Source organism: Euprymna scolopes, chromosome 46 (assembly GCF_053919585.1).
Source record: "Euprymna scolopes isolate OS-2025 chromosome 46, ASM5391958v1, whole genome shotgun sequence".
Lineage (NCBI taxonomy): Eukaryota > Metazoa > Mollusca > Cephalopoda > Sepiida > Sepiolidae > Euprymna > Euprymna scolopes.
In genome coordinates, this window is record NC_136527.1 from 81,264,667 (window position 1) to 81,287,807 (window position 23,141).

Here is a 23,141-nt window from a genome sequence, read left to right on the forward strand (position 1 = left end):
TTTTTTAAAATAAGTATTATACAGAGAAGCACTAATTATATATTGTTTACAAGCAATAACAATTTGTTGATTTTTTAAAATAAGTATTACACAGAGAAGCACTAATTATATATTGTTTACAAACAAATATTACATGAAGAAGTACTAATTATTTTTTATTTTCTTTAACAATAACTAATTTGACTTTTTAATAAGTATTAAATGAACTAAAATGATATTTTCTTTACAAGCAATAACAATTTGTTGATTTTTAAAAATAAGTATTACACAGAGAAGCACTAATTATATATTGTTTACAAACAAATATTACATGAAGAAGTAATAATTATATTTTGTTTCTGTAACAATAACTAATTTGACTTTTTAATAAGTATTACATGAACTACAATGATATTTTGTTTACAAGCAATAACAATCTGTTGATTTTTTAAAATAAGTATTACACAGAGAAGCACTAATTATATATTGTTTACAAACATATATTACATGAAGAAGTACTAATTATATTTTGTTTTTTTAACAATAACTAATTTGACGTTTTAATAAGTATTACATGAACTACAATGATATTTTGTTTACAAGCAATAACAATTTGTTGATTTTTTAAAATAAGTATCACACAGAGAAGCACTAATTATATATTGTTTACAAACAAATATAAGACGAAGAAGTACTAATTATATTTTGTTTCTTTAACAATAACTAATTTGACTTTTTAATAAGTATTACATGAACTACAATGATATTTTGTTTACAAGCAATAACAATTTGTTGATTTTTTAAAATAAGTATTACACAGAGAAGCACTAATTATATATTGTTTACAAGCAATAATAATTTGTTGGTTTTTTAAAATAAGTATTACACAGAGAAGAACTAATTATATATTGTTTACAAGCAATAACAATTTGTTGGTTTTTTAAAATAAGTATTACACAGAGAAGCACTAATTATATATTGTTTACAAACCAATAACAATTTGTTGATTTTTTTAAAATAAGTATTACACAGAGAAGCACTAATTATATATTGTTTACAAGCAATAACAATTTGTTGGTTTTTTGAAATAAGTATTACACAGAGAGGCACTAATTATATATTGTTTACAAGCAATAACAATTTGTTGGTTTTTTAAAATAAGTATTACACAGAGAAGCACTAATTATATATTGTTTACAAGCAATAACAATTTGTTGATTTTTTAAAATAAGTATTACACAGAGAAGCACTAATTATATATTGTTTACAAGCAATAACAATTTGTTGATTTTTTTAAAAAAAGTATTACACAGAGAAGCACTAATTATATATTGTTTACAAGCAATAACAATTTGTTGATTTTTTAAAATAAGTATTACACAGAGAAGCACTAATTATATATTGTTTACAAACTAATATTACACGAAGAAGTACTAATTATATTTTGTTTCTTTAACAATAACTAATTTGACTTTTTAATAAGTATTACATGAACTACAATGATATTTTGTGTACAAGCAATAACAATTTGTTGATTTTTTTACAATAAGTATTACACAGAGAAGCACTTATTATATATTGTTTACAAACAAATATTACATGAAGAAGTACTAATTATATTTTGTTTCTTTAACAATAACAAATTTGACTTTTTAATAAGTATTACATGAACTACAATTATATTTTGTTTACAAGCAATAACAATTTGTTGATTTTTTAAAATAAGTATTATACAGAGAAGCACTAATTATATATTGTTTACTAGCAATAACAATTTGTTGATTTTTTAAAATAAGTATTACACAGAGAAGCACTAATTATATATTGTTTACAAACAAATATTACATGAAGAAGTACTAATTATATTTTGTTTCTTTAACAATAACTAATTTGACTTTTTAATAAGTACTACATGAACTACAATGATATTTTGTTTACAAGCAATAACAATTTGTTGATTTTTTAAAATAAGTATTACACAGAGAAGCACTAATTATATATTGTTTACAAACAAATATTACATGAAGAAGTACTAATTATATTTTGTTTCTTAAACAATAACTAATTTGACTGTTTAATAAGTATTACATGAACTACAATGATATTTTGTTTACAAGCAATAACAATTTGTTGATTTTTTAAAATAAGTATTACACAGAGAAGCACTAATTATATATTGTTTACAAGCAATAATAATTTGTTGGTTTTTTAAAATAAGTATTACACAGAGAAGAACTAATTATATATTGTTTACAAGCAATAACAATTTGTTGGTTTTTTAAAATAAGTATTACACAGAGAAGCACTAATTATATATTGTTTACAAACCAATAACAATTTGTTGATTTTTTTAAAATAAGTATTACACAGAGAAGCACTAATTATATATTGTTTACAAGCAATAACAATTTGTTGGTTTTTTAAAATAAGTATTACACAGAGAAGCACTAATTATATATTGTTTACAAGCAATAACAATTTGTTGGTTTTTTAAAATAGGTATTACACAGAGAAGCACTAATTATATATTGTTTACAAGCAATAACAATTTGTTGGTTTTTTAAAATAAGTATTACGCAGAGAAGCACTAATTATATATTGTTAACAAGCAATAAAAATTTGTTGATTTTTTTAAAATAAGTATTAACCAGAGAAGCACTAATTATATATTGTTTACAAGTAATAACAATTTGTTGATTTTTTTAAAATAAGTATTGCACAGAGAAGCACTAATTATATATTGTTTACAAGCAATAACAATTTGTTGGTTTTTTAAAATAAGTATTACACAGAGAAGCACTAATTATATATTGTTTACAAGCAATAACAATTTGTTGGTTTTTTAAAATAAGTATTACACAGAGAAGCACTAATTATATATTGTTTACAAGCAATAACAATTTGTTGATTTTTTTTAAATAAGTATTACACAGAGAAGCACTAATTATATATTGTTTACAAGCAATAAAAATTTGTTGGTTTTTTAAAATAAGTATTACACAGAGAAGCACTAATTATATATTGTTTACAAACAAATATTACATGAAGAAGTACTAATTATTTTTTATTTTCTTTAACAATAACTAATTTGACTTTTTAATAAGTATTACATGAACTACAATGATATTTTGTTTACAAGCAATAACAATTTGTTGATTTTTTAAAATAAGTATTATACAGAGAAGCACTATTTATATATTGTTTACAAGCAATAACAATTTGTTGATTTTTTAAAATAAGTAAAACACAGAGAAGCACTAATTATATATTGTTTACAAGCAATAACAATTTGTTGATTTTTTAAAAATAAGAATTACACAGAGAAGCACTAATTATACATTGTTTATAAACATATATTACATGAAGAAGTACTAATTATATTTTGTTTCTTTAACAATAACTAATTTGACTTTTTATTAGGTATTACATGAACTACAATGATATTTTGTTTACAAGCAATAACAATTTGTTGATTTTTTTACAATAAGTATTACACAGAGAAGCACTAATTATATATTGTTTACAAACAAATATTACATGAAGAAGTACTAATTATATTTTGTTTCTTTAACAATAACTAATTTGACTTTTTAATAAGTATTACATGAACTACAATTATATTTTGTTTACAAGCAACAACAATTTGTTGATTTTTTAAAATAAGTATTATACAGAGAAGCACTAATTATATATTGTTTACAAGCAATAACAATTTGTTGATTTTTTAAAATAAGTATTACACAGAGAAGCACTAATTATATATTGTTTACAAACAAATATTACATGAAGAAGTACTAATTATTTTTTATTTTCTTTAACAATAACTAATTTGACTTTTTAATAAGTATTAAATGAACTAAAATGATATTTTCTTTACAAGCAATAACAATTTGTTGATTTTTAAAAATAAGTATTACACAGAGAAGCACTAATTATATATTGTTTACAAACAAATATTACATGAAGAAGTAATAATTATATTTTGTTTCTGTAACAATAACTAATTTGACTTTTTAATAAGTATTACATGAACTACAATGATATTTTGTTTACAAGCAATAACAATCTGTTGATTTTTTAAAATAAGTATTACACAGAGAAGCACTAATTATATATTGTTTACAAACATATATTACATGAAGAAGTACTAATTATATTTTGTTTTTTTAACAATAACTAATTTGACGTTTTAATAAGTATTACATGAACTACAATGATATTTTGTTTACAAGCAATAACAATTTGTTGATTTTTTAAAATAAGTATCACACAGAGAAGCACTAATTATATATTGTTTACAAACAAATATTAGACGAAGAAGTACTAATTATATTTTGTTTCTTTAACAATAACTAATTTGACTTTTTAATAAGTATTACATGAACTACAATGATATTTTGTTTACAAGCAATAACAATTTGTTGATTTTTTAAAATAAGTATTACACAGAGAAGCACTAATTATATATTGTTTACAAGCAATAATAATTTGTTGGTTTTTTAAAATAAGTATTACACAGAGAAGAACTAATTATATATTGTTTAAAAGCAATAACAATTTGTTGGTTTTTTAAAATAAGTATTACACAGAGAAGCACTAATTATATATTGTTTACAAACCAATAACAATTTGTTGATTTTTTTAAAATAAGTATTACACAGAGAAGCACTAATTATATATTGTTTACAAGCAATAACAATTTGTTGGTTTTTTTAAATAAGTATTACACAGAGAAGCACTAATTATATATTGTTTACAAGCAATAACAATTTGTTGGTTTTTTAAAATAGGTATTACACAGAGAAGCACTAATTATATATTGTTTACAAGCAATAACAATTTGTTGGTTTTTTAAAATAAGTATTACGCAGAGAAGCACTAATTATATATTGTTAACAAGCAATAACAATTTGTTGATTTTTTTAAAATAAGTATTAACCAGAGAAGCACTAATTATATATTGTTTACAAGCAATAACAATTTGTTGATTTTTTTAAAATAAGTATTGCACAGAGAAGCACTAATTATATATTGTTTACAAGCAATAACAATTTGTTGGTTTTTTAAAATAAGTATTACACAGAGAAGCACTAATTATATATTGTTTACAAGCAATAACAATTTTTTGGTTTTTTAAAATAAGTATTACACAGAGAAGCACTAATTATATATTGTTTACAAGCAATAACAATTTGTTGATTTTTTTTAAATAAGTATTACACAGAGAAGCACTAATTATATATTGTTTACAAGCAATAACAATTTGTTGGTTTTTTAAAATAAGTATTACACAGAGAAGCACTAATTATATATTGTTTACAAGCAATAACAATTTGTTGTTTTTTTAAAATAAGTATTACACAGAGAAGCACTAATTATATATTGTTTACAAGCAATAACAATTTGTTGATTTTTTAAAATAAGTATTACACAGAGAAGCACTAATTATATATTGTTTACAAGCAATAACAATTTGTTGATTTTTTTAAAAAAAGTATTACACAGAGAAGCACTAATTATATATTGTTTACAAGCAATAACAATTTGTTGATTTTTTAAAATAAGTATTACACAGAGAAGCACTAATTATATATTGTTTACAAACTAATATTACACGAAGAAGTACTAATTATATTTTGTTTCTTTAACAATAACTAATTTGACTTTTTAATAAGTATTACATAAACTACAATGATATTTTGTGTACAAGCAATAACAATTTGTTGATTTTTTTACAATAAGTATTACACAGAGAAGCACTTATTATATATTGTTTACAAACAAATATTACATGAAGAAGTACTAATTATATTTTGTTTCTTTAACAATAACAAATTTGACTTTTTAATAAGTATTACATGAACTACAATTATATTTTGTTTACAAGCAATAACAATTTGTTGATTTTTTAAAATAAGTATTATACAGAGAAGCACTAATTATATATTGTTTACTAGCAATAACAATTTGTTGATTTTTTAAAATAAGTATTACACAGAGAAGCACTAATTATATATTGTTTACAAACAAATATTACATGAAGAAGTACTAATTATATTTTGTTTCTTTAACAATAACTAATTTGACTTTTTAATAAGTATTACATGAACTACAATGATATTTTGTTTACAAGCAATAACAATTTGTTGATTTTTTAAAATAAGTATTACACAGAGAAGCACTAATTATATATTGTTTACAAACAAATATTACATGAAGAAGTACTAATTATTTTTTATTTTCTTTAACAATAACTAATTTGACTTTTTAATAAGTATTAAATGAACTAAAATGATATTTTCTTTACAAGCAATAACAATTTGTTGATTTTTAAAAATAAGTATTACACAGAGAAGCACTAATTATATATTGTTTACAAACAAATATTACATGAAGAAGTAATAATTATATTTTGTTTCTGTAACAATAACTAATTTGACTTTTTAATAAGTATTACATGAACTACAATGATATTTTGTTTACAAGCAATAACAATCTGTTGATTTTTTAAAATAAGTATTACACAGAGAAGCACTAATTATATATTGTTTACAAACATATATTACATGAAGAAGTACTAATTATATTTTGTTTTTTTAACAATAACTAATTTGACGTTTTAATAAGTATTACATGAACTACAATGATATTTTGTTTACAAGCAATAACAATTTGTTGATTTTTTAAAATAAGTATCACACAGAGAAGCACTAATTATATATTGTTTACAAACAAATATAAGACGAAGAAGTACTAATTATATTTTGTTTCTTTAACAATAACTAATTTGACTTTTTAATAAGTATTACATGAACTACAATGATATTTTGTTTACAAGCAATAACAATTTGTTGATTTTTTAAAATAAGTATTACACAGAGAAGCACTAATTATATATTGTTTACAAGCAATAATAATTTGTTGGTTTTTTAAAATAAGTATTACACAGAGAAGAACTAATTATATATTGTTTACAAGCAATAACAATTTGTTGGTTTTTTAAAATAAGTATTACACAGAGAAGCACTAATTATATATTGTTTACAAACCAATAACAATTTGTTGATTTTTTTAAAATAAGTATTACACAGAGAAGCACTAATTATATATTGTTTACAAGCAATAACAATTTGTTGGTTTTTTGAAATAAGTATTACACAGAGAAGCACTAATTATATATTGTTTACAAGCAATAACAATTTGTTGGTTTTTTAAAATAAGTATTACACAGAGAAGCACTAATTATATATTGTTTACAAGCAATAACAATTTGTTGATTTTTTAAAATAAGTATTACACAGAGAAGCACTAATTATATATTGTTTACAAGCAATAACAATTTGTTGATTTTTTTAAAAAAAGTATTACACAGAGAAGCACTAATTATATATTGTTTACAAGCAATAACAATTTGTTGATTTTTTAAAATAAGTATTACACAGAGAAGCACTAATTATATATTGTTTACAAACTAATATTACACGAAGAAGTACTAATTATATTTTGTTTCTTTAACAATAACTAATTTGACTTTTTAATAAGTATTACATGAACTACAATGATATTTTGTGTACAAGCAATAACAATTTGTTGATTTTTTTACAATAAGTATTACACAGAGAAGCACTTATTATATATTGTTTACAAACAAATATTACATGAAGAAGTACTAATTATATTTTGTTTCTTTAACAATAACAAATTTGACTTTTTAATAAGTATTACATGAACTACAATTATATTTTGTTTACAAGCAATAACAATTTGTTGATTTTTTAAAATAAGTATTATACAGAGAAGCACTAATTATATATTGTTTACTAGCAATAACAATTTGTTGATTTTTTAAAATAAGTATTACACAGAGAAGCACTAATTATATATTGTTTACAAACAAATATTACATGAAGAAGTACTAATTATATTTTGTTTCTTTAACAATAACTAATTTGACTTTTTAATAAGTACTACATGAACTACAATGATATTTTGTTTACAAGCAATAACAATTTGTTGATTTTTTAAAATAAGTATTACACAGAGAAGCACTAATTATATATTGTTTACAAACAAATATTACATGAAGAAGTACTAATTATATTTTGTTTCTTAAACAATAACTAATTTGACTGTTTAATAAGTATTACATGAACTACAATGATATTTTGTTTACAAGCAATAACAATTTGTTGATTTTTTAAAATAAGTATTACACAGAGAAGCACTAATTATATATTGTTTACAAGCAATAATAATTTGTTGGTTTTTTAAAATAAGTATTACACAGAGAAGAACTAATTATATATTGTTTACAAGCAATAACAATTTGTTGGTTTTTTAAAATAAGTATTACACAGAGAAGCACTAATTATATATTGTTTACAAACCAATAACAATTTGTTGATTTTTTTAAAATAAGTATTACACAGAGAAGCACTAATTATATATTGTTTACAAGCAATAACAATTTGTTGGTTTTTTAAAATAAGTATTACACAGAGAAGCACTAATTATATATTGTTTACAAGCAATAACAATTTGTTGGTTTTTTAAAATAGGTATTACACAGAGAAGCACTAATTATATATTGTTTACAAGCAATAACAATTTGTTGGTTTTTTAAAATAAGTATTACGCAGAGAAGCACTAATTATATATTGTTAACAAGCAATAACAATTTGTTGATTTTTTTAAAATAAGTATTAACCAGAGAAGCACTAATTATATATTGTTTACAAGCAATAACAATTTGTTGATTTTTTTAAAATAAGTATTGCACAGAGAAGCACTAATTATATATTGTTTACAAGCAATAACAATTTGTTGGTTTTTTAAAATAAGTATTACACAGAGAAGCACTAATTATATATTGTTTACAAGCAATAACAATTTGTTGGTTTTTTAAAATAAGTATTACACAGAGAAGCACTAATTATATATTGTTTACAAGCAATAACAATTTGTTGATTTTTTTTAAATAAGTATTACACAGAGAAGCACTAATTATATATTGTTTACAAGCAATAAAAATTTGTTGGTTTTTTAAAATAAGTATTACACAGAGAAGCACTAATTATATATTGTTTACAAACAAATATTACATGAAGAAGTACTAATTATTTTTTATTTTCTTTAACAATAACTAATTTGACTTTTTAATAAGTATTACATGAACTACAATGATATTTTGTTTACAAGCAATAACAATTTGTTGATTTTTTAAAATAAGTATTATACAGAGAAGCACTATTTATATATTGTTTACAAGCAATAACAATTTGTTGATTTTTTAAAATAAGTAAAACACAGAGAAGCACTAATTATATATTGTTTACAAGCAATAACAATTTGTTGATTTTTTAAAAATAAGAATTACACAGAGAAGCACTAATTATACATTGTTTATAAACATATATTACATGAAGAAGTACTAATTATATTTTGTTTCTTTAACAATAACTAATTTGACTTTTTATTAGGTATTACATGAACTACAATGATATTTTGTTTACAAGCAATAACAATTTGTTGATTTTTTTACAATAAGTATTACACAGAGAAGCACTAATTATATATTGTTTACAAACAAATATTACATGAAGAAGTACTAATTATATTTTGTTTCTTTAACAATAACAAATTTGACTTTTTAATAAGTATTACATGAACTACAATTATATTTTGTTTACAAGCAACAACAATTTGTTGATTTTTTAAAATAAGTATTATACAGAGAAGCACTAATTATATATTGTTTACAAGCAATAACAATTTGTTGATTTTTTAAAATAAGTATTACACAGAGAAGCACTAATTATATATTGTTTACAAACAAATATTACATGAAGAAGTACTAATTATTTTTTATTTTCTTTAACAATAACTAATTTGACTTTTTAATAAGTATTAAATGAACTAAAATGATATTTTCTTTACAAGCAATAACAATTTGTTGATTTTTAAAAATAAGTATTACACAGAGAAGCACTAATTATATATTGTTTACAAACAAATATTACATGAAGAAGTAATAATTATATTTTGTTTCTGTAACAATAACTAATTTGACTTTTTAATAAGTATTACATGAACTACAATGATATTTTGTTTACAAGCAATAACAATCTGTTGATTTTTTAAAATAAGTATTACACAGAGAAGCACTAATTATATATTGTTTACAAACATATATTACATGAAGAAGTACTAATTATATTTTGTTTTTTTAACAATAACTAATTTGACGTTTTAATAAGTATTACATGAACTACAATGATATTTTGTTTACAAGCAATAACAATTTGTTGATTTTTTAAAATAAGTATCACACAGAGAAGCACTAATTATATATTGTTTACAAACAAATATTAGACGAAGAAGTACTAATTATATTTTGTTTCTTTAACAATAACTAATTTGACTTTTTAATAAGTATTACATGAACTACAATGATATTTTGTTTACAAGCAATAACAATTTGTTGATTTTTTAAAATAAGTATTACACAGAGAAGCACTAATTATATATTGTTTACAAGCAATAATAATTTGTTGGTTTTTTAAAATAAGTATTACACAGAGAAGAACTAATTATATATTGTTTACAAGCAATAACAATTTGTTGGTTTTTTAAAATAAGTATTACACAGAGAAGCACTAATTATATATTGTTTACAAACCAATAACAATTTGTTGATTTTTTTAAAATAAGTATTACACAGAGAAGCACTAATTATATATTGTTTACAAGCAATAACAATTTGTTGGTTTTTTGAAATAAGTATTACACAGAGAAGCACTAATTATATATTGTTTACAAGCAATAACAATTTGTTGGTTTTTTAAAATAGGTATTACACAGAGAAGCACTAATTATATATTGTTTACAAGCAATAACAATTTGTTGGTTTTTTAAAATAAGTATTACGCAGAGAAGCACTAATTATATATTGTTAACAAGCAATAACAATTTGTTGATTTTTTTAAAATAAGTATTAACCAGAGAAGCACTAATTATATATTGTTTACAAGCAATAACAATTTGTTGATTTTTTTAAAATAAGTATTGCACAGAGAAGCACTAATTATATATTGTTTACAAGCAATAACAATTTGTTGGTTTTTTAAAATAAGTATTACACAGAGAAGCACTAATTATATATTGTTTACAAGCAATAACAATTTTTTGGTTTTTTAAAATAAGTATTACACAGAGAAGCACTAATTATATATTGTTTACAAGCAATAACAATTTGTTGATTTTTTTTAAATAAGTATTACACAGAGAAGCACTAATTATATATTGTTTACAAGCAATAACAATTTGTTGGTTTTTTAAAATAAGTATTACACAGAGAAGCACTAATTATATATTGTTTACAAGCAATAACAATTTGTTGTTTTTTTAAAACATGTATTACACAGAGAAGCACTAATTATATATTGTTTACAAGCAATAACAATTTGTTGATTTTTTAAAATAAGTATTACACAGAGAAGCACTAATTATATATTGTTTACAAGCAATAACAATTTGTTGATTTTTTTAAAAAAAGTATTACACAGAGAAGCACTAATTATATATTGTTTACAAGCAATAACAATTTGTTGATTTTTTAAAATAAGTATTACACAGAGAAGCACTAATTATATATTGTTTACAAACTAATATTACACGAAGAAGTACTAATTATATTTTGTTTCTTTAACAATAACTAATTTGACTTTTTAATAAGTATTACATGAACTACAATGATATTTTGTGTACAAGCAATAACAATTTGTTGATTTTTTTACAATAAGTATTACACAGAGAAGCACTTATTATATATTGTTTACAAACAAATATTACATGAAGAAGTACTAATTATATTTTGTTTCTTTAACAATAACAAATTTGACTTTTTAATAAGTATTACATGAACTACAATTATATTTTGTTTACAAGCAATAACAATTTGTTGATTTTTTAAAATAAGTATTATACAGAGAAGCACTAATTATATATTGTTTACTAGCAATAACAATTTGTTGATTTTTTAAAATAAGTATTACACAGAGAAGCACTAATTATATATTGTTTACAAACAAATATTACATGAAGAAGTACTAATTATATTTTGTTTCTTTAACAATAACTAATTTGACTTTTTAATAAGTATTACATGAACTACAATGATATTTTGTTTACAAGCAATAACAATTTGTTGATTTTTTAAAATAAGTATTACACAGAGAAGCACTAATTATATATTGTTTACAAACAAATATTACATGAAGAAGTACTAATTATATTTTGTTTCTTAAACAATAACTAATTTGACTGTTTAATAAGTATTACATGAACTACAATGATATTTTGTTTACAAGCAATAACAATTTGTTGATTTTTTAAAATAAGTATTACACAGAGAAGCACTAATTATATATTGTTTACAAGCAATAATAATTTGTTGGTTTTTTAAAATAAGTATTACACAGAGAAGAACTAATTATATATTGTTTACAAGCAATAACAATTTGTTGGTTTTTTAAAATAAGTATTACACAGAGAAGCACTAATTATATATTGTTTACAAACCAATAACAATTTGTTGATTTTTTTAAAATAAGTATTACACAGAGAAGCACTAATTATATATTGTTTACAAGCAATAACAATTTGTTGGTTTTTTAAAATAAGTATTACACAGAGAAGCACTAATTATATATTGTTTACAAGCAATAACAATTTGTTGGTTTTTTAAAATAGGTATTACACAGAGAAGCACTAATTATATATTGTTTACAAGCAATAACAATTTGTTGGTTTTTTAAAATAAGTATTACGCAGAGAAGCACTAATTATATATTGTTAACAAGCAATAACAATTTGTTGATTTTTTTAAAATAAGTATTAACCAGAGAAGCACTAATTATATATTGTTTACAAGCAATAACAATTTGTTGATTTTTTTAAAATAAGTATTGCACAGAGAAGCACTAATTATATATTGTTTACAAGCAATAACAATTTGTTGGTTTTTTAAAATAAGTATTACACAGAGAAGCACTAATTATATATTGTTTACAAGCAATAACAATTTTTTGGTTTTTTAAAATAAGTATTACACAGAGAAGCACTAATTATATATTGTTTACAAGCAATAACAATTTGTTGATTTTTTTTAAATAAGTATTACACAGAGAAGCACTAATTATATATTGTTTACAAGCAATAACAATTTGTTGGTTTTTTAAAATAAGTATTACACAGAGAAGCACTAATTATATATTGTTTACAAGCAATAACAATTTGTTGTTTTTTTTAAATAAGTATTACACAGAGAAGCACTAATTATATATTGTTTACAAGCAATAACAATTTGTTGATTTTTTGAAATAAGTATTACACAGAGAAGCACTAATTATATATTGTTTACAAGCAATAACAATTTGTTGATTTTTTTACAATAAGTATTACACAGAGAAGCACTTATTATATATTGTTTACAAACAAATATTACATGAAGAAGTACTAATTATATTTTGTTTCTTAAACAATAACTAATTTGACTGTTTAATAAGTATTACATGAACTACAATTATATTTTGTTTACAAGCAATAACAATTTGTTGATTTTTTAAAATAAGTATTACACAGAGAAGCACTAATTATATATTGTTTACAAGCAATAATAATTTGTTGATTTTTTAAAATAAGTATTACACAGAGAAGCACTAATTATATATTGTTTACAAACAAATATTACATGAAGAAGTACTAATTATATTTTGTTTCTTTAACAATAACTAATTTGACTTTTTAATAAGTATTACATGAACTACAATGATATTTTGTTTACAAGCAATAACAATTTGTTGATTTTTTAAAATAAGTATTACACAGAGAAGCACTAATTATATATTGTTTACAAACAAATATTACATGAAGAAGTACTAATTATATTTTGTTTCTTAAACAATAACTAATTTGACTGTTTAATAAGTATTACATGAACTACAATGATATTTTGTTTACAAGCAATAACAATTTATTGATTTTTTAAAATAAGTATTACACAGAGAAGCACTAATTATATATTGTTTACAAGCAATAACAATTTGTTGGTTTTTTAAAATAAGTATTACACAGAAAAGCACTAATTATATATTGTTTACAAGCAATAACAATTTGTTGATTTTTTAAAATAAGTATTACACAGAGAAGCACTAATTATATATTGTTTACAAGCAATAACAATTTGTTGATTTTTTTACAATAAGTATTACACAGAGAAGAACTAATTATATATTGTTTACAAGCAATAACAATTTGTTGGTTTTTTAAAATAAGTATTACACAGAGAAGCACTAATTATATATTGTTTACAAGCAATAACAATTTGTTGGTTTTTTAAAATAAGTATTACACAGAGAAGCACTAATTATATATTGTTTACAAGCAATAGCAATTTGTTGGTTTTTTAAAATAAGTATTACACAGAGAAGCACTAATATATTGTTTACAAACAAATATTACATGAAGAAGTACTAATTATATTTTGTTTCTTTAACAATAACTAATTTGACATTTTAATAAGTATTAAATGAACTACAATGATATTTTGATTACAAGCAATAACAATTTGTTGATTTTTTAAAATAAGTATTACACAGAGAAGCACTAATTATATATTGTTTACAAACAAATATGACACGAAGAAGTACTAATTATATTTTGTTTCTTTAACAATAACTAATTTGACTTTTTAATAAGTATTACATGAACTACAATGATATTTTGTTTACAAGCAATAACAATTTGTTGATGTTTTAAAATAAGTATTACACAGAGAAGCACTAAATATATATTGTTTACAAACAAATATTACATGAAGAAGTACTAATTATATTTTGTTTCTTTAACAAAAACTAATTTGAATTTTTAATAAGTATTACATGAACTACAATGATATTTTGTTTACAAGCAATAACAATTTGTTGATTAGTTTAAATAAGTATCACACAGTGAAGCACTAATTATCTATTGTTTACAAGTAATAACAATTTGTTGATTTTTTTAAAATTAGTATTACACAGAGAAGCACTAATTATATATTGTTTACAAACAAATATTACATTAAGAAGTACTAATTATATTTTGTTTCTTTAACAATAACTAATTTGACGTTTTAATAAGTATTACATGAACTACAATGATATTTTGTTTACAAGCAATAACAATTTGTTGATTTTTTTGAATAAGTATCACACATAGAAGCACTAATTATCTATTGTTTACAAGTTATAACAATTTGTTGATTTTTTTAAAATTAGTATTACACAGAGAAGCACTAATTATATATTGTTTACGAACAAATATTACATGAAGAAGTACTAATTATATTTTGTTTCTTTAACAATAACTAATTTGACTTTTTAATAAGTATTACATGAACTACAATGATATTTTGTTTACAAGCAATAACAATTTGTTGATTTTTTAAAATAAGTATCACACAGAGAAGCACTAATTATATATTGTTTATAAACAAATATTACATGAAGAAGAACTTATTATATTTTGTTTCTTTAACAATAACTAATTTTACTTTTTAATAAGTATTACATGAACTACAATGATATTTTGTTTACAAGCAATAACAATTTGTTGATTTTTTGAAAATTAGTATTACACAGAGAAGCACTAATTATATATATTTTACAAGCAATAAACATTTGTTGATCGTTTAAAATAAGTATTACACAGAGAAGCACTAATTATATATTGTTTACAAGCAATAACAATTTGTTGATTTTTTTAAAATTAGTATTACACAGAGAAGCACTAATTATATATTGTTTACAAACAAATATTACATGAAGAAGTACTAATTATATTTTGTTTCTTTAACAATAACTAATTTGACGTTTTAATAAGTATTACATGAACTACAATGATATTTTGTTTGCAAGCAATAACAATTTGTTGATTTTTTTAAATAAGTATCACACAGAGAAGCACTAATTATCTATTGTTTACAAGTAATAACAATTTGTTGATTTTTTTAAAATTAGTATTACACAGAGAAGCACTAATTATATATTGTTTACAAACTAATATTACATGAAGAAGTACTAATTATATTTTGTTTCTTAAACAAAAACTAATTTGACTTTTTAATAAGTATTACATGAACTACAATGATATTTTCTTTACAAGCAATAACAATTTGTTGATTTTTTTAAATAAGTATCACACAGAGAAGCACTAATTATATATTGTTTATAAACAAATATTACATGAAGAAGAACTAATTATATTTTGTTTCTTTAACAATAACTAATTTTACTTTTTAATAAGTATTACATGAACTACAATGATATTTTGTTTACAAGCAATAACAATTTGTTGATTTTTTTTTAAATTAGTATTACACAGAGAAGAACTAATTATATATTGTTTACAAGCAATAAACATTTGTTGATCATTTAAAATAAGTATTACACAGAGAAACACTAATTATATATTGTTTACAAGCAATAACAATTTGTTGATTTTTTTTAACCTAGTATGACACAGAGAAGCACTAATCATATATTGTTTACAAGCAATAACAATTTGTTGATTTTTTTTTAAATTAGTATAACACAGAGAAGCACTAATTATATATTGTTTACAAGCAATAACAATTTGTTGATTGTTTAAAATAAGTATTACACAGAGAAGCACTAATTATATATTGTTTACAAACAAATACTACATGAAGAAGTACTAATTATATTTTGTTTCTTTAACAATAACTAATTTGACTTTTTAATAAGTATTACATGAACTACAATGATATTTTGTTTACAAGCAATAACAATTTGTTGATTTTTTAAAATAAGTATTACACAGAGAAGCACTAATTATATATTGTTTACAAACAAATATTACATGAAGAAGTACTAATTATATTTTGTTTCTTTAACAATAACTAATTTGACTTTTTAATAAGTATTACATGAACTACAATGATATTTTGTTTACAAGCAATAACAATTTGTTGATTTATTTAAAATTAGTATTACACAGAGAAGCACTAATTTTATATTGTTTACAAGCAATAAACATTTGTTGATCGTTTAAAATAAGTATTACACAGAGAAGCACTAATTATATATTGTTTACAAGCAATAACAATTTGTTGATTTTTTAAAACTAGTATTACACAGAGAAGCACTAATCATATATTGTTTAAAAGCAATAACAATTTGTTGATTTTTTTTTTAAATTAGTATAACACAGAGAAACACTAATTTTGTATTGTTTACAAGCAATAACAATTTGTTGATTGTTTAAAAAAAGTATTACACAGAGAAGCACTAATTATATATTGCTTACAAGCCATAACAATTTGTTGATTTTTTTAAATTAGTATTACACAGAGAAGCACTAATTATATATTGTTTACAAGCAATAACAATTTGTTGATTGTTTAAAATAAGTATTACACAGAGAAGCACTAATTATATATTGTTTACAAGCAATAACAATTTGTTGATTGTTTAAAATAAGTATTACACAGAGGAGCACTAATTATATTTTGTTTACAAGCAATAACAATTTGTTGATTGTTTAAAATAACTATCACACAGAGAAGCACTAATTATATATTGTTTACAAACAAATATTACATGAAAAAGTACTAATTATATTTTGTTTCTTTAACAATAACTAATTTGACTTTTTAATAAGTATTACATGAACTACAATGATATTTTGTTTACAAGCAATAACAATTTGTTGATTTTTTAAAATAAGTATCACACAGAGAAGCACTAATTATATATTGTTTACAAGCAATAACAATTTGTTGATTGTTTAAAATAACGATCACACAGAGAAGCACTAATTATATTTTGTTTACAAGCAATAACAATTTGTTGATTGTTTAAAATAAGTATCACACAGAGAAACACTAATTATATATTGTTTACAAGCAATAACAATTTATGGATTGTTTAAAATAAGTATAACACAGAAAAGCACTAATTATATATTGTTTATAAGCAATAACAATTTTTGGATTGTTTAAAATAAGTATCACACAGAAAAGCACTAATTATATATTGTTTATAAGCAATAACAATTTGTTGATTGTTTAAAATAAGTATCACACTGAAAAGCACTAATTATATATTGTTTACAAGCAATAACAATTTGTTGATTGTTTAAAATAAGTATCACACAGAGAAGCACTAATTATATATTGTTTACAAGCAATAACAATTTATTGATTGTTTAAAATAAGTATCACACAGAAAAGCACTAATTATATATTGTTTATAAGCAATAACAATTTGTGGATTGTTTAAAATAAGTATCACACAGAAAAGCACTAATTATATATTGTTTATAAGCAATAACAATTTGTTGATTGTGTAAAATAAGTATCACACAGAAAAGAACTAATTATATATTGTTTACAAGCAATAACAATTTGCTGATTGTTTAAAATAAGTATCACACAGAGAAGCACTAATTATATATTGTTTACAAGCAATAACAATTTGGTGTATTTTTTAAAATAAGTATCACACAGAGAAGCACTAATTATATATTGTTTATAAGCAATGACAATTTGTTGATTGTTTAAAATAAGTATTACACATAGAAGCACTAATTATATATTGTTTACAAGCAGTAACAATTTGTTGATTGTTTAAAATAAGTATCACACAGAGAAGCACTAATTATATATTGTTTACAAGCAATAACAATTTGTTGATTGTTTAAAATAAGTATCACACAGAGAAGCACTAATTATATATTGTTTACAAGCAATAACAATTTGTTGATTTTTAAAATAAGTATTACACAGAGAAGCACTAATTATATATTGTTTACAAGCAATAACAATTTGTGGATTTTTCAAAATAAGTATCACACAGAGAAGCACTAATTATATATTGTTTTCAAGCAATAACAATTTGTTGATTGTTTAAAATAAGTATCACACAGAAAAGCACTAATTATATGTTGTTTACAAGCAATAACAATTTGTTGATTGTTTAAAATAAGTATTACACAGAGAAGCACTAATTATATATTGTTTACAAGCAATAACAATTTGTTGATTGTTTAAAATAAGTATCACACAGAGAAGCACTAATTATATATTGTTTACAAGCAATAATAATTTGTTGATTTTTTAAAATAAGTATCACACAGAGAAGCACTAATTATATATTGTTTACAAGCAATAACAATTTGTTGATTGTTTAAAATAAGTATCACACAGAAAAGCACTAATTATATATTGTTTACAAGCAATAACAATTTGTTGATTGTTTAAAATAAGTATCACACAGAAATACACTAATTATATATTGTTTACAAGCAATAACAATTTGTTGATTGTTTAAAATAACTATCACACAGAAAAGCACTAATTATATATTGTTTGTAAGCAATAACAATTTGTTGATTGTTTAAAATCAGTATCACACAGAAACGCACTAATTATATATTGTTTATCAGCAATAAAAATTTGTTGATTGTTTAAAATAAGTATCACACAGAGAAGCACTAATTATATATTGTTAACAAGCAATAACAATTTGTTGATTTTTTAAAATAAGTATCACACAGAAAAGTACGAATTATATATTGTTTACAAGCAATAACAATTTGTTGATTTTTCAAAATAAGTATCACACAGAGAAGCACTAATTATATATTGTTTACAAGCAATAACAATTTGTTGATTGTTTAAAATAAGTATCACACAGAAAAGCACTAATTATATATTGTTTACAAGCAATAACAATTTGTTGATTGTTTAAAATAAGTGGTTCACAGAAAAGCACTTATTATATATTGTTTACAAGCAATAACAATTTGTTGATTTTTTAAAATAAGTATCACACAGAAAAGCACTAATTATATATTGTTTATAAGCAATAACAATTTGTTGATTGTTTAAAATAAGTATCACACAGAAAAGCACTAATTATATATTGTTTACAAGCAATAAAAATTTGTTGATTGTTTAAAATAAGTATCACACAGAGAAGCACTAATTATATATTGTTTACAAGCAATAACAATTTGTGGATTTTTCAAAATAAGTATCACACAGAGAAGCACTAATTATATATTGTTTACAAGCAATAACAATTTGTTGATTGTTTAAAATAAGTATCACACAGAAAAGCACTAATTATATATTGTTTACAAGCGATAACAATTTGTGGATTGTTTAAAATAAGTATCACACAGAGAAGCACTAGATATATATTGTTTACAAACAAATATTACATGAAAAGTATTAATTATATTTTGTTCTTTAACAATGAATAATTTGTTGACATTTTTATAAGAATTTTTCAAAATTAAATATTATCGCAGGAAATCTATTTGATATATACATTTTATATTTTCAGACTTTGCAGCAATCAACAGAAATCAATTATTCATTTGATGATATGAGAAACCTGTGACAAATTTTGAAAAAATATCAGAAAGCAGAGAAATCATAGACTTGTGAAACACGTGACATACAATTTGATGCAAAGTAGTTCAAAACATTCAATACTTGTTACGTGAATGAATCCTTAAACATATGTAACAAAAATGCATAGACATTTTTAAAATACAAATGTTTAAAATTAAAATCAATACAAGTTAGAGTTGATAAAATAATCAACTAAAAATCGAAAAATGCACGAAAAATACTTATGAAAAAAATCATGTGTTTACTATAAAAGAAAACTTGAAGTCTAAGGCGAAACAAGATAAATCTTTTGGTAAAAATCTGGTGTATCAAATACTAACGGTTAAATAAAATAGAAACAAAGAGAAAAGAAAATCGAAAATTCTTTAATAAATGTAGGTTGTTTTCATTAGTGAAAAGTCATTTTTATTGTGGAACATTTGAACATATACTATAGACTAATAATTTTATTAAATTGTGTTTTTTCGCATTGAACTTAAGTTTGTTTGACTATATGCAAAGTAATATGAAAAACAAACTACATTCTTTTGAAGTATGTAGTTCCTGTTTTACAAAGAAGTCACATTTATTGCAACATATGACAACACACACGACAGCCAAACCACATTCTTGTGAAGTATGTGGTGCTTCTTTTGCACGGAAGTTACATTTGTTGCGACATATACGAACACATACAGGAGAAAAACCATATTCTTGTGAAGTATGTGGTTCTCCTTTTACAGAGAAGTCGAATTTGTTACGACATATCTTAACACATACAGGAGACAAACCACATTCTTGTGAAGTATGTGGTTCTTCTTTCGCACAAAAATCAGATTTGTTGAGTCATATACGAACACATACAGGAGACAAACCACATTCTTGTGAAGTATGTGGTTCTTCTTTTGCACATAAATCAACTTTGGTCAATCATATACGAACACATACAGGAGACAAACCACATTCTTGTGAAATATGTGGTCATTCTTTTACAGAGAAGTCTAATTTGTTGCGACATATGCAAACACATACAGGAGAAAAACCACATTCTTGTGAAGTATGTGGTTCTTCTTTTACACGGAAGTCGCATTTGTTGCGACATATGTTAACACATACAGGAGACACACCACATTGTTGTGAAGTATGTGGTTCTTCTTTCGCAGAGAAATCAACGTTGTTCAAGCATATACGAACACATACAGGAGACAAACGGCAATATTGTGATCTATTTGTTGCTTCTTTTACACATAAATAAACTTTGTTGCAACATATGTTAAGACATACCGGAGAAAAAAAACACCTTTTTTTGAAGTATGTGCTTTTTTTACACAAAAGTCACATTTGTTTCAACATGTTTTCGCATACAGGAAACAAACCACATTCTTTTTAATTATGTGGTTCTTCTTTTCACGTAAGTCACATTTGGTTCCACACATGTTAAAACCACATACTTATGAAGTATGTGGTCCTCATTTTGAATACAAGTCAGCTTTGTTGTATCATATACAAACACATACATATGTATATGAAAACTGGAATCTTAAAGAGATATCAATCATACCAGTTATTATAGGTACCACAGTGCTTTTGGAGAAGAATCTGAAGCCTTACTCTACTAATATTCCTGATGAACCAAATGCAAAAGAGATCCAGACAATTGCACGTAAGGGAACAATGAGGATACTAAAAAGAGCTCGCGGTTGATTTCAATGAAAACCAGGGCAATGTTGGCAGCTGGTTTACTGCCCCATACCCAGTAGTACAATCTTCATAGGAAGAAAATTAAAATAAGAGAGAAAACACATTCGTGTGAAGTATTTGGTGTTTTTTTGCATGGAAGTCACATTTGTTCCAACATATGCGAACATATACAGGGCACCCCAGGTCGTGGGCCCCTTGATTTCTGAGAACTTCGACTACAGTAAAATAAAACAAAAAACGGCAGAAACAATATTCTTGTGGAGGGTGATGATAAAACATCGAATTTGACTCCTAGAATGCCGACTCCAACTCTAACTACTTTGATATCTTTGACTCCTACTCTGACTCTGAGCCCTATGTAGAAAACTATACTGCCTCCCACGCCTATTCAGCATGCATTTTATAATTTTCATGAATATCATTTTTCACGTTTAACATTCCCTTGAATGATAAATATTTTTTTGTTTTTGTTCTGTTTTTTGTTTTCTTTACTTTGCTTAGTTTGAAACTCCCCCCCCCCGAAAAACTCAACCACGTTCTTTTCCAGTTTAAATGATTACTTCCACGCTCTGTACTAAGGCTAGAGATAAAATACCATTAGGCAGGATAAATTTTCTGAAATTAACACAAACGCAGATTTATTTTTTCTACCATAGAAGTCAGAAGAACTTTAAGTAATATACTTAATATCTACAATTGCCATATGCTCGCTTGTGTAAAGAAAGAGGCCTCGTTGATATCTCTACCAAACCACTGGATATAGCTTATAATTAACTGTTACTATAATTGAAATCTACAGTGATCTTAGCTGCATCACTAGGACTATTTTCTGAATAGATACAATTGTTTTGTCTCCAACCTTAACGACTGCCTATAAGTATAAATTCCGAATCTCGACGAAATAATTGTTTCTCTTTACCTCCAAGACGACTGCCTATGTCTAACCTGCATGCAAAGTAGGGGAAAAGAAGCGAAAAATTTTATTCCTTTTTCCCAAGCT

At 22.7% G+C, this 23,141-nt stretch overlaps 1 long non-coding RNA gene across 1 annotated transcript in view; it reads left to right on the forward strand.

Moving 5' to 3' along the window:
* The window catches only part of LOC145270669 (uncharacterized), a 77,663-nt gene extending 55,053 nt beyond the window's left edge, over positions 1-22,610 (forward strand). Inside the window, exon 2 of the long non-coding RNA XR_013865501.1 lies at positions 20,391-22,610. This is a non-coding gene — a long non-coding RNA (uncharacterized LOC145270669). The remainder of the gene's footprint in view (positions 1-20,390) is intronic.
* The last annotated feature ends 531 nt before the right edge of the window (positions 22,611-23,141 follow it).